The sequence below is a fragment of the Cryptomeria japonica genome, chromosome 1 (genome assembly GCF_030272615.1).
Source record: "Cryptomeria japonica chromosome 1, Sugi_1.0, whole genome shotgun sequence".
NCBI lineage: Eukaryota > Viridiplantae > Streptophyta > Pinopsida > Cupressales > Cupressaceae > Cryptomeria > Cryptomeria japonica.
Window position 1 is genome coordinate 81,774,482 of NC_081405.1, and position 18,697 is coordinate 81,793,178.

Consider the following 18,697-nt stretch of genomic DNA (forward strand, 5'->3'; position numbering starts at 1 on the left):
AGAAAGCCTATGCATGAAATTTGCTGATGATATGAAGAATGAATTTGAAAGGTCTATGATTGGTGAGATGAAATTTTTCTTAGGTTTGTAGATTACTCAGATTGATAAAGGTATTTTCATTTGTCAAACTAAGTATGTGAAGGAATTGCTTAAGAAATTTGGACTTGAGAATTCAAAACCTATCAATATTCCTATGAAAACCTGTTGCAAATTGTCAAAGGATGATGAATCTACTAAAGTAAGTTTAAGTAGATACAAATCAATGATTGGTGGATTGTTGTACTTAACTCGGACTGGACCTGATATAATGAATGTTGTTTGTATTACTTCTAGATTTTAGTTAGATCCTAGAGGAACTCATGATATTGTTGTCAAGAGGCTATTTAGATATTTGGTAGGTACAACAAACCTTGGGTTATGGTATCCAAAGGATGATGATTTTAGACTATGTGCCTATACAGACTTTGATTGGCAAGAGATGTGGATGATAGGAAGAGAACCATTGGTGGTGCATTCTTTCTTGGAAAGAAGTTGGTTTCATGGCTTAGTAAGAAACAATCATGTACTTCATTATCTATTGCTAAAGCAGAATATGTAGCTACTGCTACCAACTGTACTCAAATTTTATGGATGATACAAATGTTGAAATATATAAGGATAAGTTATGATGAGCCTATTTTTATTCATTGTGATAATATTGCTGCTATTGATATGTCAAAGAATCTGGTATTTCATTCCAAATCAAAACACTTTTCTATAAGGTATAATTTCTTGAAAGAAAAGGTTGAAGCAAAAGAAGTCAGATTGGTTTATGTGTCTACTAAGGAGCAGATTGCAGATATTCTAACAAAACCATTGCCTAATGATATTTTGAATATCTCAGAGATCAGTTGGGGGTTACCAACCCTTCGGAGGAGACTTAGAGATGCAAGAATGCATCAATCTAGTAAGCTTATCAGATATTTTGTTTGATCCGAGTTGATGAGATGATGATACAACTCAAGGGGAGTAGTTAGTTGTTTGGTTCAATATTTTTGGTTTGGTATCTGTCCTTTGTCATTGATGTTAAAGGGGGGGAGGAGATGGTATTCATGTGAAAATCAATAATATCTTTGGGGGAGATTGTTGGCATTCCTTAGCACTTGGATGTTTTTCACATTTAGTGTTGCCATCAATGCCAAAGGGGGAGATTGTTGGCATATGCTGGATTTGGTTAAGTGTTGTCATTGATGTCAACATTGTATCTCGATTAGATATGGTTGTGCTCTCCCAATTTGTCTTGGTGTTTATCTTGGTTTTGGCTTTGATTCTGATCCGGTATGATTAGATCCTTGGATGTGATTTTGGATGCTTATTCTGGATGATTATATGCTTTCCATATTCTATTGATTCATGTTTTCGTGCTCCGGTGACTATGGCTTATGTTCCCAATTAATATTTCTTGGTACCGGTTAGCTTTACCGATAAGTGATATTTGATGTTTTTTTCAAATGATTTTGGTTCAGCTTATGGAATCTATTTCTATCATGTTGAAGGTGCTTCTTGATGTTATCCTGAGTGTTTGGTGACTTTGCATTGGCTAGTGTGTTTTTAAGGTGGTCCTATTTGGACCCAGTTAGACTTTCTGTGTTATTGCACTAAGGGTTTCTACCAGTTGGTGAAATGTGTTGGATTTTGGTCTTAACGGAATTTCCGACAGATATAATTTTTTGAATATTTGAATGAGGTTCATGTTATGTAATGTAAATCATAATATTGGTCTAGTGATATCATGCAATGGATTTTTTGTTATTATGGGTTTAGGGTTTAGCCGACCTTATCATAAGGTTGATGATCTCTATTTATAGGTGACTTATTCATGTAATATGTCAGAGGTGTAGGATCAATAACTATGTATACATTATCAAAGGAAGTTTTATGTGCGAATAAGTGAGATATCATTTGACAGAAGGTTTTGGTATTGCAGGGAAGACATCTATTCTTAATTGGAACTATATCAAGCATTAGGAGATGCTACTTTCATAGTTCATTCTTTTTGGATTGTAGTCCGATGTTTTTTTAGTCAGTGAGAATTCTTTTTTGTGATGAGCAGTGAGCTCTTGGCAGTTGGATTGATTGCAAGTGCAATTCCCATTGTAATTATTTCACATACTACTGTAGAAGTATTATCTGATTGTGGGTAGGGTTTCCCACTATGGTTTTTTCCTTTACCAAGTTTTCATGTCAAAAATATTGGTGTTGCTTGTATTGTGCTTTCATTTTTTATCATTCGTTGTGTTGATTTCTTTGTGCTTTGGCTTAAAGGTTTTTATATGCAATAGTTCTGATTTCTGATAGTTAATTGATTCACCCCCCCTCTTAGTTTACTGTTGGTATTAGATTTGTCTAACATAGCCTATGCATAGTATTTGAGTTTGGGTGCACAAACCAAGCACTATGCTGTGAGGGTGATTGATGTAGGTATGATGACCGATTACTCAAAGTACTGGATAGCCCATGCAGTTCCATGATTATCTGATCATGTCGAGCCAGTACCGACTTTTGATGATGAGGATGAGGATAGGCCATAGGTCAAAGGAGATCATAGGCATAGAGATGATGATGATGGAGATGATGATGATGAGGAGGAGGAGGGTGGTGAGGATGGTGGATCAGGTGGAGCAAGGGTCACTAGGGCTAGACAAGATGCAAAGAATAGGGTGGTACAACAAAGGAGATCAGGGATGCCCCCTCCATAGGTCAAAGGGATGGATGCAACATAAACTTCTTCCCATGTGCAGATTCTACAGGCCATAGGACAACTGTAGAGACAAGTAGAGATTCATGTGCCGCCCCATGAACATGATGCTCATATTAGGGCATTACAGGCCTTAGTACAACAACTACAAGCACAAGTTTCACAGTTGTAGAGGCAATCTGAGTAGCAATAGAGACATATAACACAACTACAGGCCAAGAGGGTTACTACCATAGAGCAGAAGGGACAAGCGAAGGCCCTAGCTAATAGATTGGATAGAGAAGCAGTAGTAGCCCCTCTCAGAGACACCCTTAGAGAGATACAATACTCGGCCAAGGAGGCCAAGTATTACTGATGATAATACGAGGATCTGGTTCCTAGGGATCAACAAGCACCTAGCTATGTGGCTGTGACATCTATGAGATCTGGATAGAGTCATTCTTGTACTAAGAGCAGTGGTGTGACTGGACCACTATGATGAGATCCACTCGGTGAAGACCCTAGTGCAAAAGCATTTAGTGGTGGTACAAGTGCAGTGAGACCTTCAAAATTGGGGGATAGTCATGCCTGACTTTATGTTGATGATGTACAAATATTTGATGATGTATATCATTCTTTTTGATGTATCACACATATTGACATTTAATGATTTGCACACTTGACATTTATTTTTGAGATTATATGAGATGCAACAATGATTTTTCCTTGGATCCATATGTGATACTTTTGATGATATGATATTTATATGATGATTCTTATGTGTTGGATGCCATGATTTCTATAATATATGGTTATAGATGTTTATATGTTTGCTGCTTATGAATGCATGTGATGATTTTATGATTTCAGAATGATATGTTTAAATGATGACTCATGTATCATGATGATATGTTTAGTTTATGGCTATGCTTATGTATAATGATGACAATTTATGATGGATGTAATTATTTTATGTATGATGATGTTGATGTTTATAGATATATTGATGAAATATTGATGATAATTCTCTATGATACTATGGATGGATTTATTATGTGATGTATGCTTATATAATGTTATGTAGGGATGGATGCATTGATTACTTTATACGAATGTTTATGAATGAAGATAATGATTATATGCAGAATGTATCTAAATGATGTGGAAAAAAAATATGATAGATAAATGTACATATTAAATGATATGAATGGATGCACACTAGTATTTTGAAATGCAATCGAAATGATATGGTAATGATGTAAATGATGATAGTGAAATGTGATAATAATAATGATGATAATGCTTAGGATATCTATTTTAACCGTGCAGGTCAATTTATGCCATGTTGTCATTCTGTGGGTCAATTGTTTGTGCTCTTTTTATCATCATTGAGTTTTTAAAATGTTGAAAGTTTAGTACAAACATCAATGGTATATTTGAACCATAATGAATTGAGTACAACTTACATGGATTTTGATAGTGCAAAATGACATAAGCATCGAGGTGTAATTAGGCTAATTAGCATGGATTAGGCTATTTTGTTATATATCATTTAACATGTACATTTATGCATATTTTTGAGAAGTGATCTCTTCTTAAGGAATGTGCAAATGTTTAAGGGGTAATTAGGCTAATTAGAATGGATTAGAAGAATCTAGAATGGGGGATTAAACATGCAAGTGGATTTGTAGGAGAATTCAAGTGGGTTGGATTTGGGGGATATTTTTATGATTGTTTAGATTTCAGGCGAAAAACAACATTTGGTTCAAATAATTTTTTTTGAACCTGTTATGATTGATCAACTGACACCACTAAGTATGATTGTTTACATTTGGTGACAATAGGGGAGATTTTAATCTAGGCTATGTATTAGGAGGGGGTGACAAAAAAGGTGTTTAGGATAATATTTTTTGAAAATAGGGGGATTCTTTAGTATTCCATGAATGCATGTGCTATAACCCAGGTTCACTAAGTGAAGCCCCTGTGAAAAAAACCCACATTCCAAAAGCCACCCAATATATTATTCAAAAATCAACAATAGATTACAATATACTTGCAGAGAAAACTCCTCATAGGAGTATCACCAATTAAGATTTAGAGGCAACTCAATAGCTATCAAACTCTCAAAATAGATCACAATACTCAACTGTGATACAATGCCCTCATAAAATAGGGTTGCCTTCTAGGTCAAATAAAGCACGCAAAATATCCACCATTAGGTCTATGACCTAATGATAAACTATCAAGATTTACAATGATAAATTACACACAAAAATAAGGTGCATGGCCCCTAAACCCCTCATTGGGGGGGTCATCCCCACCAGACCCTAAAAGGGGGTAACTCTCCCTTGCAACCCCTTGTGCTCATTTATTAATAGTAATTTTTTATTATTGCAAGGTTGAGAAACCATTTTCCTAACAAAAACCACCTGCATGAACCACTCCAACCACATAAGGTTTCCATCATGGTTGATACCAACCACTTGGTGGAGGAAGTATCTACTTAGAGTTGCCCACTGGTAGTGTTGAGACAACACTTGCACATCCATGTTCAAAAGAAAAGGTTATATATTATTTTCCACCCCTAGCTAGAATAATTTCATGATATCCCATGGCCAAGGGATACTAACACGAGGTTCAACCAACATGACAATGTCAATGATGTCCAACAAGAAATCATGCTTGAAAACCTCACATAGTAGAAGTAATTTCTTCACTTTTGGTTTGTTCAGGTCTAGTAGGGAGGCAATAAAATGAGACAAAATGTCTGTGTTAACTTTATATTTGTCCATAAAGTTTATAAAATCTTGGCTAAGGATCATGTATATGGATACCATGTATAAAAAACATGTCTCTTGGTAGACCATCTTCATCCTTTGATTCATGATGAGACCAAGGAATGACATTTGCCCTCTTATCACACCTAAGCCAGATGGGATTGGATGAGATAAAACTAAAGTGAGATGGCCAAATATAGTGAAATCATGTGCCACTCACATGAGTTTCCAAAAGAGGCAAGGAGAGAATAATAAATTGGTGATATGATTGATAATATAGAAGTGCCATGACACTTGTCATCATCAACTAGCAATCAAAAAGAAAGAATTTCATTTCTCCAAAATTTTGGAAGATCTTATTCCAACTGTGTGTGCCATAAATGTTATGATGTCATTGATAAAATAATGTTGTATGACTTGTCTTATCAAAAACAATGAATTGAATCTATCTGGATTCACATGGAGATTTGATCAATGTCATTAGCTATGCCATTTCTATTCCACTGGACTTCCTATTTCCTTCTTTCAAAATATGGTTAATCGAATGCAATTCAAAGTTTTGGATAAGTTCCAATTCTTGCTCCAAAAGAGCCTTCAATTCCAATTTTGAGTGGACCTAAATCAGACAACATTAATAAATAAAGCTGTATCACCTTTGATCTCAATTCTCTTGATGACCAAATCCTTGTAGACGTGGAGGCCATGTATCAATGCCCAAATTTTAACTCATTGTTTATTTCATTAGGGAGAGGTTTCAAGGAGGACAGGATCATCAAACCCTTCCAATCTCTAATAATACAACCTGCATTGGAGATACCTAGATTACGTCTTAACACCCCATCAAAATTCAACTTATACCATTACACCTAAGGTGAAGAACAATTTACTTGATCTCTATCCAAGAGAGAGATGAAGCCACTATTCCCAAACCAAGGAGGAACACAAAACCTTTTCCAATTGTTTTGTATGGAAATAAGGTTCACAAGTTTAGCCATATAAACAAAGATTTAAACCTATTTCACACACATTACATTAAAAGGAGAGTGAACTAAATGTTTTCAACCTCAATTCTATTAGGAAGAGGGTTGAATGAAAATTGAATTCCACTCCTTTTGATTGAATTGGAAAGATACAAATTGAGTGTAAAGAACTAGGCTAGAAGGTACATGCATGAATTAGTATCTTGAACTAATTATACTATCTGATATTGAAACATAGGCTTCACAACAAGTATATAAATGAGTTGGAATAGAGGTGCACTTGTGCCTAGAGTCTAGAGCTAATTTCACTGGATAGGGTCGCCCAGAGCGCCTTGGTATTTTGATTGCTGCAAACCAACTTATATGTAGCTTCCTAAGACTCAAAACTAGCTTCTTGTGAAATCTAGGAAGGTTTTTTGGGGACAAGGTCGCATAGGGTGCCTTGGTCTAGACAGGGGCACCCCAAGTACCCTAGTCTAGGGTGTTTCTATCGTATCTTGGTGTAATACTCTATCTCTGCTAAATGTTTCCTAATATTTTTGTCTTTGCTAGAAACTTGTAACCACACATATGAGGAGAAAAATGGTGCTTGGATGGTTTATAGGGGGTTGCCTAATTCAAACCCTAGGTTTGGAATTAACCCTTGAATTTAATTGAAATTGAATTGGAAATGCTTGAATTGAAATGATTGACTGAATTGATTATACCTTCAATTGATGAAGAAATGTCCTTAGGATAATTCCTCCATGTGTTGATGAAATAACATGATAAATCACATAAAATATATCATGAAATCATAATTGAAACATAATTGAATATGCCTTGATATAGTTTGTTGCTCCTTGAATTAGATCTATCTTGAAGAATTCCTCTTAGAATGAAACTTGTAGATGCAAGAATATGTGAATGATAGATGATGAAATGAATTAGGATGGATTCCTTATATAGGAATTTCATAATAAAAACCTTTAGGCCAACTTAGAATTATTATTTTTTTCATAGAGCTAGACTTGAATATGATAGGACCACCTTATTATCCTCCCAAAATTTAGGGAAAAAAGAAGTAGACTAGGATACTTGGGGAGTCTTAGTCTTGACAATTTGAGCTCAACTTTTTAAGGATGCAAGATAATAGGGTTCTAATGTTGAAAACAGATTTGTATGAAAATATATAATGTTTAGATGGGGGAAACATGTTTTGAGATTGAAATAGGGCTGAAATTATTATAAATCAGGATACTAAAAGATAAAGGGCATACCTATAATTAAGGGCCAAACTAATAAAGTGTTGATTTATTAAAGTGGAATAAGACTCATAATATTGAATTAAATAAAAAAAGGTCCTATAATGCATATAGAAATGGGATCTACTAAAATGAGTGCTAGGAGAGTATAAAATTGGACACCCTAATTAAAGGTGTATAATTTTTGACACTACTCCAATTAAACCGCATCTTTGCATCCCAATTTGTAAAAAAAAGACCACTTTTGGAGTCAATAGAGATAATCTACTATTCACTATCTCAACAACTACCACATCAACTTTTTTGAGGTTCATCTCCTTATACTAAAATAATCTCTTATTTCTTTCCTTCCACAATTCTCATAGGAGAATGGATGGGTTGGTGATCCATAGGCTACCCAAAGCAACGAATTTCTTATTTTGTAGTGAGGCTTGGAATAAGAAAAGTAAATCACTTAGGAGGGCACAAGACCACCCTAGTTTGGCAAAAAGCCAACACTAACACACTCCTAAGAGAGAATACAATCTAGGAGAAGGTGATCCATAGACCCTTCTTGAGCTTTGTATAGAACACACCACAAGAGGGCTTGAAATACAAACCTTTTGAACTTATTTGTAGTTAAAGTCCTTCTTTACAAAGCAACCCAAGTAAAGGTTCTTTCTTTTGGGAGATAAAATTTTCTCCAACAAAGATGAAGGGGAATGCTCATACCATTCTAATCCATCCTTGACATTGTATTGCCATATTTTGGAGCCACACCAAGTCAAGTTATCCACTCGATGCCTAAACACTAGATCTCTATTAGTAAGAGAAGATGAGAGACAATGAACATGTACCCTATTGGCAGGTGCAATTAAGAGAAGTCCTTCCATTTTCAACCCAATGTTTGGTCCTCAACTAGAAAGATAACAAAGTCTTTCACCAAATCAACCCAAAGACACTTCAAAAATATTACGTACTTGCTCCATGTCCAAGAAAATGTATAAACTAGGATAACCCTCCCACAAATATTCCAAAAGAGAGCCTTACTACCATCATGTATATCCCAAGAAAGATAGTCAATCACTATATACCAACTGAACTTCCTTCTCAACAATCTTCTCCCTCAAGTAGTGATATATGATTGAAATGTGTTTTGTTCTTGAATGCATAACTAGATTCTTTGAAATGTTTATTGCACTTGTATTGTCACATGTAATAGGAATTGCTTCATCATATTTTACCTCGATATCTCTAAGAGTCTGGTTCATCTACATTATTTGAGTACAACAAGATGTTGCTGCAATATATTCTATTTCGATAGTAGCTAGGGAAATTGAATCCTGTTTCTTACTAAACTAGGAGACCAATCTATCTCCTAAAAAGAACACACTACCACTAGTACTCTTTCGATAATCAACACTTGTAGCCCATCAATATATTATTTTAACATTAAATCTCCACCTTTATGTACTAAAGTCCAAAATTCACAGTACCTTTCAAATATCTGAAAATTCTTTTCACAACTTGCTCATGTCTCACCTTTGGATTTGCCTAAAACCTAGACACCAAACAAATAGCCTACATGATATATGGTTTGGATATAGTCAAATACAATAATCCACCGATCATCAATTTGTACTTCTTCTGATCAACATCTAAAGACTCATCATCTTTTCTCATCTTGCTTCTGATGGTTAAAGGAGTTGTAACCGATTTAGAATCATCAAAACCAAATTTCTTCAACATCTATTTCACATACTTGCTTTGTGAGATAAAAATTCCATTTTTAGACTGAATAAATTGTAACCCAAGAAAGAAAGATAACTCACCATTCATTGACATTTCAAATTATTTTCACATCTCTTAAGCAAGCTCTTTACATAAGCTATCATTTCCTCCAAATATAATGTCATCAACATAAACTATAACAATTAACTACTTTGTATTGAGACTGAGTAAGTTCCCACTCTACAAGTTTCAAATTTCAAACCCTTGTCGTTCATGGTGAACTCTTGTGGTGGGGATCTTCCCCCACCCCCTACGAACCCCGTTTTAGACTCTGTGATGCTAAAACTATCTATCACATCCTTTTCTAGTCCCATGGTGGATTCTCCTTCTGGTCTGGCTATGATTCAACTTGATGGTTCTACTTCAGAGAGCTCTCTGGTCACACCCGTGGTTTCTAATCCAATACCCGACATGTCAGTTGTTCATGATAAGAAAAATATCTTTGAACCTCCTACTGATAACACGAATCTCAAAGGCTGGAAAAATGTGTTGGTCAGAAACAGAGACTCTGGACCCCAACATCATCCCCATCTACTTGCAAACTGAGGAGGGAACGTCTTTAGAGCTCCCTAATGTTGTTCTTGACTGCATTTTGCAAAACATGGCTAATACTTTGGTGGGAAAATTCTTCTCCCTGCACTCCACGGTGTAGATGGTTAGAAAATGGGTCAAGGACAAATAGAAACTGAAAGGGAGTGTTTCTGTTAGTGTCATGCTTGGAGCCCTCTTCCTCTTCAAATTCATTGCCGAGGACTAGGATGTCGCTCTTGTCCTCTCTAGCTACTGGTCCTATGGTCAAAACAATCTTTCCATTTGTTGATAGAAGGTTGGTTTTGACCTAGCGGTTGACTTGTAGAAATCTACTCCGGTTTGCATTCGGCTCCTGGGGCTCCCCCTTGAATACTGGGATGAGTCCATCTTTAAATGGATTGGGAATTTCTTTAGTCATTTTATTGGTGTTGATGAAATTATCAGAAACAAATCGTGCTTGGTCTATGTTCATTTCTATGTTGTTCAAGCTACCGTGAGCATGAATCTCCCCAACTTTATTACCCTCAAATCCAGGCTTGGTAGCTAGACTCAAGCCAATGTTTATGAAAATGCCACCCTTTTCTACCAAAAATGCCGTGAAACTAGGCATACTATTTCTCAATGTAAAGCTCTGGTTGAAAGCCCCATGCCAAATGTTCCTCCCATTCATCAAGGGTTGATTGTGGCTCCTACTCCTAGCTCAGACTTGCCTCCCCTTCAGTCGAGGACCTGATTAGGGAAGAATACCCCTTTGCTGAGAGTATTATCAACCTTCTCAGATCTCTTGCAAAGTATGTGGATGAGGCCTCTAAATCAGCCCTGAAGGAATAGTGCATCTCCTCGATGGCCAGCTTGGTGTCACCGGTTGATCAACTAGAAGATGGCGAGATTGCGAGGGACCCCATTCTCACCCTGGAGATGGCTCACTCCCCAATGGTGTTATGTCATCCCACTCTAAACTAGGGTATCCCATCCCTTGGTTCTCCTGGTGCATCATCCAATGGTTGCATAACTCCTATTGATGAGGGCTAGATTACTCAAAGACACAAAACTAGGAACGCAAAGCTTGATGTGGGGACAGACATTAAAGCAGGCCGACCATCATAGAGACTATCGAGACAAAAGGAAGCAGCAAGGGATATTGTCAATGGCAGGCAGTGGACCTTGAAGACATCTATAAAAGGTAAGAAATGAAGGTCCTCTCATGGAATATGAGAGGCCTCAACAACCCCCAAAAGCAATATGCTCTTAAGAAGTGTATTTTTGAAAATAAAATTATGGTCCTTCTCCTCCAAGAAGTTAAGATGTCTATGTATTCCTTTTCCCTTTTTGCTAGAAAAATTTGGCCTAGTGCTAAGTTTGTTATTAGTGATACTACTGGAGCCTCCAGTGGCTTGGTTACCATGTGGGACCTCTCCCATTTTTCTAGCAGTCTTCTCTCCTCCTCGGCCAACCTTTTGGTCCCTGAACTCTCTTCCCCTATGGACTCTTGCCTTCTCATTAATGTTTATTCCCCCAATGTGAGATTAGGTAGACTGAATCTCTGGAATGACATAATTGCTCTAATACAGAATAATTGCAATGCCCACTGGTTGATTGTGGGTGATTTCAAGTCTCCTCTAACCCCCTCTGAGAAGTTGGGGGGCCTCCCAGAGTACTTTGACAGTATGACTGATCTTGCTGACTTTATTGGAAGGAATGGGTTAATGGATGTGGAACTAACAGGGCAAAAATTCACCTGGTCCAATCTTAGGAAGGGAAAGGATCTTATTCAAGCCAAACTTGACAGATTTCTTATCTCGAGCAATTGGGGAATTGGTCCCTCCTTGAAGCTCACTGCCCTCCCCAGAACAATCTCTGACCACAACTCCCTACTCCTTTGGAATACCAGGAATGTTGTAAGGAAAAATCATCCTTTTAGGTATGAAATTATGTGGAACTCTCATTTGGAGTTTAAGGATTGCATTAAAAGATGGTGGAGTGTCTGAATCGCTGGCACACCTATGTTTCAGAATGACTAGAAGCTTGATTTGGTTAAAAGGAACATCTGGGGTTGGAATAAATATACCTTTGAGGAGATCTTCAGGCAAAAAAAGGAGCTCAATAGTAAATTGATTGCTATCCAAGAGCACATTGATCAAGGTGACTCCCTTAAAGCTACCCATATGGAGGAGGCTTCTCTTCACAGAAAATGGAAGGAAAACTCCGACAAAGAAAAACTCTACTGGAAATAGAAATCATGGGTTCAATGGCTCAAAGAGGGTGACAAGAATATGAATTTCTTTCACAGATCTACTATTATTCGCAGGCATAGAAACCACATCTCCTCCCTCTTGGATGAGAACAATCAAGAGGTAAATGATGAGGATAGTTTGAGAAGACCAACTACTAACTATTTTGCCACTTTGTTTGGGGAAGATGGTGACTCCGGGGCCCCTATTGGGGAGGATCTTCTCAACTACCTCTCGCCACCCCTCTCGGTGGAAGATAACAACCTCATTTTGGCTCCTGTTTCTGAGGAGGAAGTCAAGTCTGCTATTTTTTCTATGGGTTCCTTCAAAGCCTTGGGTCCTGATGGTTTCCCCTTGGCTTTTTCCCTAGATTTCTGGGATGTGGTGGGCCCTAATGTTATTCTAGCCACTAGGGATTTTTTCAGATCTGGAAGGCTTCTCAACAAGCTCAATTACACCTTCATTTCCCTTGTCCTTGAAATTTAGGAGGCATCCAGTCTCAAGGACTTCTGCCCTATCAGTCTCTACAACACTATTTTTAAAATCTTCAACAAAGTTCTTGTTAATAGACTCAAAATTTTCTTGGATTCTCTAATTAGCCCTTCCCAAAAAGGTTTTGTCATGGGTAGACAGATTCTTGATGTGGTCATCTCTACTCATGATATTATCCACTCCATGGACAAGTGTCATCAGCCAGGGATGGTGCTCAAGCTTGACATCTCCAAGGCTTATGATAGAGTCAACTAGAACGTCCTTTTCAAAGTTCTCAAAGCTATGGGTTTTGGAGATAAACTCATCAAACTTATTGAGGAATGCATATCTATGGTCACCTACTATGTGCTTCTCAACGGGAGTCCCTTGGAGAAGTTCAAGGCCTCTAGAGGTCTTCGACAAGGGGATCCTCTCTCCCCTTACCTTTTCATCATCCTTTCTGAAGTGTTGGCTTCTAATTTAAACTCCATGGTTCGCAAGGGAGCTCTCCTGCACATCAAACCTGCCTCTACGACGCCTCCTAATGTTCTGCAGCAATTCATCGATGACACTATTCTTTTTAGTATCTCCTTTATGTGGGAAGATAAGGCTTGTAAAACTTTTCTCAACTCCTATTCTCTGGCCTCTGGCCAACACATTAACTATGAGAAGAGAAACATTTACTTCTTTCACACTCATGTCCAACTCCAATATAAAGTCTGTAGAATCCTTGGTTGTCAAAAGGCCTCCCTCCTTGGCAACTACCTTGGTCTCCCTTTGACTATCAAAGATGTCTCTAATTCCTTTTAGATCTCTACCCTTGAAAGAATGCAGAAGAAGCTAGCTGGTTGGGAAGGTAGATTCCTCAATAGTGCTGGGAAATTGCGGTTGCTCTCCTCCTCCCTCCAAGGGATCCCTATGTACTTCCTCTCCCTTTTTAATATTTATGCGACTATGGCTCCTAAGTTGGAGAATATCTAAAATACTTTCCTTTGGATGTGAATGGAAGAAAAGAAGAGGCTTGCCTTGGTGGGCTGAGACAGAGTTTGTCTTTCGTAGGCCATGGGTTGGTTGGGAACCCACAAGATCTCCAAGTTCAATAAGGTCGTTATGACCAAAATTGCTGGGAAGCTTTTGAATAAGGATGTGGATTGGAGCAGGATCATCAGGGCCAAATACCTGGGTAATGGGGACTTTTCCTCTGTTATGAAAGAAAAGGTCCTTCCGAGGGGTTCCAAAATTTGGAACAACATCTTTAGCTACATGGACCCTTTATCCCATGGTATGAGGTGGCTTATTGGAAATGGAAGGAATATTCTCTTCTTGGAAAACTTCTGGTTGGGAGAGAAACCCATTGCTTCTTCCCCCTCCCTTAGAAGGCTCTAGGATGCTACCAAAAGATTCTCTGGAGAAAGAGTCAGTGATTATTTATACATCTGCACTTGAAGAACTTTGGAGGACTATTGCATTGATCATCCCTTCCTCCTATCTCCTACTAGAGACCTCTAGAAGATTTTGGCTGGTACGTTCCTCCCCCTTTTTCCTAGCGAAGATAGATTCATTTGGAAGTGGGACCCTTCTAGAGACTTCTATGTCAAAATTGCCTACAACAACTTGCTAAGAGAACCTGATTACACCTCTATCTGGAAAGAGGTCTAGAATCCCCAACTCATTCCCAAGGTTAATTTATTTTGGTGGAATGCTCTCCTCAAAAAAATTTTGACCCAAGAAAATTTGGTCAAGCGGGGATTCCAATTCCCTAATAGATGCATCCTTTGCAAAAATGATGAGGAAAGTCCTGCTCATCTCGTCCTCCATTGTGCCTTACTCACGATTTCTAGGGGATGGTCTACAACAAGCTCAATATCTGTTGGATTATGAATGACAATTTGTTAAGTTTGTCCCAAGAGTTTCAGGACCCCTCTTCCAACCCTCTTATCCAATAACCATTGAAGCATATCCCCCCTCACGTGAGTTGGAGTATCTGGAAGGAAAGGAATGACATGATATTCAGAGACAAAGAGGCCTTTGTGGAAACAATGTTTGCTCGATTCCTTAAGTTGATTCTTGAAAATATCTTTGTTTCTAAAACCCAACTGGACTCCAAACTCCCCTCAACCTGGGACTAAGAAATTGCTATATGTTGGAACATCCCCCCCTCAATTTCTCTTGTTGGCTACTCTAAGAGACTCCTGAGGCAAAGCACAGTCTGGTCCCCTCCGACTATACATTTCAAACTCAATTTTGATGGGGCTACCGGGGGGGTCTGGTTGCTAGTGGAGGGGTCATCAGATCCCATTTGGGGGCCCTTGTTGCTTCTTATGTGGGTAACTTGAATGGGCATTCCTCTAATCAAGCTAAAGCTATGGCCTTAGCCTAGGGAATTTATCTCGCCCTCACCATGGGAATCAGGATTATGAACATTGAGGGTGACTCCAAGCTCATCATTGATGCTGCCAAAGGGCAGAATAGGCTTAATTGGACCATTCAGGGAACCATCAGGGACACCCTGAGGCTCAACTTTAGGCTTGATTTGTTTTAAATTATGCATGTCTACAGGGAAGACAACATAGTGGTAGATGCCCTGGTGGCCATTGGCCTAAATCTTTCATTCTTGAGATGTTGGACGAGCCATAAGTCCCTCCCAGACCTTGTTAACTTCCTTCTTGAGGAAGAGAAATCCAAAATTCTTACTAATGATTGAGTTGCTGCCAAGTGTTTTCCTTACTCTCCTCTCTTCCCTTGGGGTCATCTCGAGGTGTTGGTTTCATAATTCAAATCATGAGAATATTCCTTTGATATTTCCCAATGTGGTGGTGACTCGTTCGGCTAGGCTGGCGGTGATGGATGTGCTTCTTTGTTGGTAATTCGTTTGGGCTTAAAATGTCATGATGAGGTAGGATTGGATTTGTAACGTGTTGGTTACCACCAATATTTGGTGGCTCTTCATGCCTCGTAACCAAGAAATCATTTCTAAAAGTGATTTCAATTTTTCCCATGCTCCCAACCATATGTCTCATTTATTGACGTCGGGCTTGCACACTTCCCATTATCTTTTCTCGGCTTGCTTCTTGAAGGGTCTCTGCAAATTTCTCTACGAATTTTTTTTCATGACTAAAGAAGCTCTATTGGCGGAGGATATGGAGGGTGATAGAGTTAGATACGAACCAAACAATCTAGATGATTTCAAAAATGACCCCTTGATCTGGAATTTTTGCATTGAAGGAGGGTTGCCAATTTTTTGGAATGTTTGCAGGGCCACGATGAGAAGCTCTCGGCTACTTTTGCCTCCTCATAGTCTGGGAGGCATGTCTTGGTGGGTGCCATTTCCTTTGATGCCTTTGAGGAGACTATTGCCCAAGCTACGAAGATGGCCCTCAACGGCTGATGTTGGAAAAGTACGAGCCATGTTGCCAATAGCGAAGGTTTGAAATGCTTCTTCCACAACCGTGAGGAACCTGTCAAACTCCAGGGTGGGTTTACTCGGGAGGAGCTCAAACACTCATGGAACATGATCTACCTTATAATCATGAAGTACTTCACTCTCGAGAGTAGGCACAATGTATTCTACTACTATCATTTGCCCCTTCTAAATCATTTCCGCAATAATGATTTGCTTTGTCTACCCTTTTATTTACTGCATTCGACTGAAAGATTTGTTAAGGACACCATGGATCCCAAGCATGGGGATAAGCTACCCTACCTCCTTCACCGACACCTTATTTATAGGCTGTCTAAATTGCATGAGGCCCTTTGCCCCCCAGAACCTCTCGCTCTCTCAGCCTCCCATGCCTACTCCTCAGTAGCTTGCCACCTTGTCTATGGCCTTCCTGAGATTTTTCCAGTATTCTCATGAAGGCTTTGCTATGACCACCATGTCTCTGCTTGCTTATGCCTCTGATGTTTCCTTATCTATGGTCTCCCCTAGTTTGACTCTGTCCACCTCTCCCAATGCTTCCCACTCCCTATCCACGGGCGAAGGCAAACCCCTGTTAAATGCAAACGTATTGTCTTTGATGACTATTCATCCTTTGAGGATGCTGAGAATGACAATCCTTCCCCTAATTCTGAGGTTAAAAGGAGATCCTCCAGATTAGCTTCTAAAAGCCGCAAAAAGAAGACCCCTATGATAAAAAATATTGACTCGAAGGAGGACCCCATTAGGGACAAGGAGGGAGAGGACCCTAATACCACTATGGGGGCCCCTGATGGGGATGGTATGGATGTGAATATGACTAGGGACCCCATGGCTTTGATACTTGTTGGTGTCGCTGACACGGGCAATTCTGAGATGCAAACCCAGGACTCTATTGATGTTAAGGATACAACCCCTATGAATGAGGACACTGAGGGTGTCATGGGTGAGGAAAATTCTGATAACAAAGCCTTGGACTCTGGTAACTTGGACCCGAATTTAAAGATGGCGGAATAGGTGATGAACTCTCTCCCCTTGATGGGCCTGGGTAATGATTTTGACTGTTCCCTTGCTGAAGATGTGGCCAAGGAGATGGATAAGACTATGGATGAGATGACTGTTGTGAACCCCCAAGGTGTCCCTACTCCGGAGAAAGTGGAAAATTTGTGCACAAACGTGTTGGACATCACGTGAAGGATTGAGAACCTGGGCCTTAACAAATTTCATATGCAGGTTTTACATAGCTTGACGCTCACCCTCTCTCTTCTGAGGGAATGCACTGTGGACACAGAGGAGGATAAGCAAGAGGCTAGGGACCTGTACAAGTTCTTGTCCAATGAGTGGAATAGTACCTTTGATGCCACTGGGGTGTGAAAGGTGCCCCTGTAGTTTGTTTTTGTGTTTTCTGTTGCTATTTTTGATTTCTAAGACTTCGTCTCTTTTTGTTGTTAGTTGTTGTTAATGCTATTATAGTGCTATTTTTGCACTTTGGTCTCATCAATAGTTTGACTATGTAAAGGGTTGGTGCCCTAGTTCTTGTTAGACACAATGCACCACTGAGAGGGGGAGGGGGTGAATCAGTGGTTCTCAAAACTTTTCCTTTCAGCTCTCCTTTGTGAGCAATACTGGTTTGTGAATCAAACACAATGCAGACTTACCGATTAGTGATGAGACTAACTCAAATACACACACACAAGGAGACATCATACAACACCAGCATATACGAGGAAAACCCAAGATGGGAAAAACCTCAGTGAGCAATGTTGCTGGAGTCTACTGCTCCAGTCCAACCTCCTAGTAAAACATAGTTACAAAGTTTAGGGCACCAACCCAAGGAGCATCAACCCCTACCTAATTTATGGGCTGCAAACCAAAGGAGCACCAATCCCTAACTTTAGGGCACCAATCCAAGGAGCTACAACCCCTACATCGAGCTACAACTCAATGTTCACAAAGTAAATATCAAATACATGAGTGGCTATCTTGTCACAAGTGAATCTTGCAACCATTACATATATTTTGTTCTATCGGTGAGATACCTTCTCTGCTTCACCGACTCACTTCACTACCGCTCTTCACCTGTTGCTTCTTTGCTGATAAGCACTATTAGTTTACCTCTCTTCACCCTCCTTCACTTCTGCTCTGTCAGTATGAACACTACACATTCTTTCCTTCAACCGGTTGAAAGATTCAACCCGGTTCTCTCTCACTTCCACTCTTCTAATAGATGCTCATTGAGCACTTGGCTGATTTGATCTTGCTTGCAAAAGTCTTCAACCTCGAAATCACACTATATTCCTCTATTCAGTAGCACTATTCTTCCTCTTCTGTCGTATACTTATAGATTTGTTTTCCCTCAAAAAACCAATTCAAAAACTAGGCGGTTAGGGTTTCCTCACCATCCTCGAGGCAAACAAAATCCAATAAGATCTTGCATGATTTGATCTTCCTGACATATGAATGCACAACTCCGCCATAGTCGCATCTTCTCAATCATGCCTTCCATTTCTAGCGACTTGCTTTTTACCTTCATATCTAATCCCTCAGTCAATCACAAAAGAT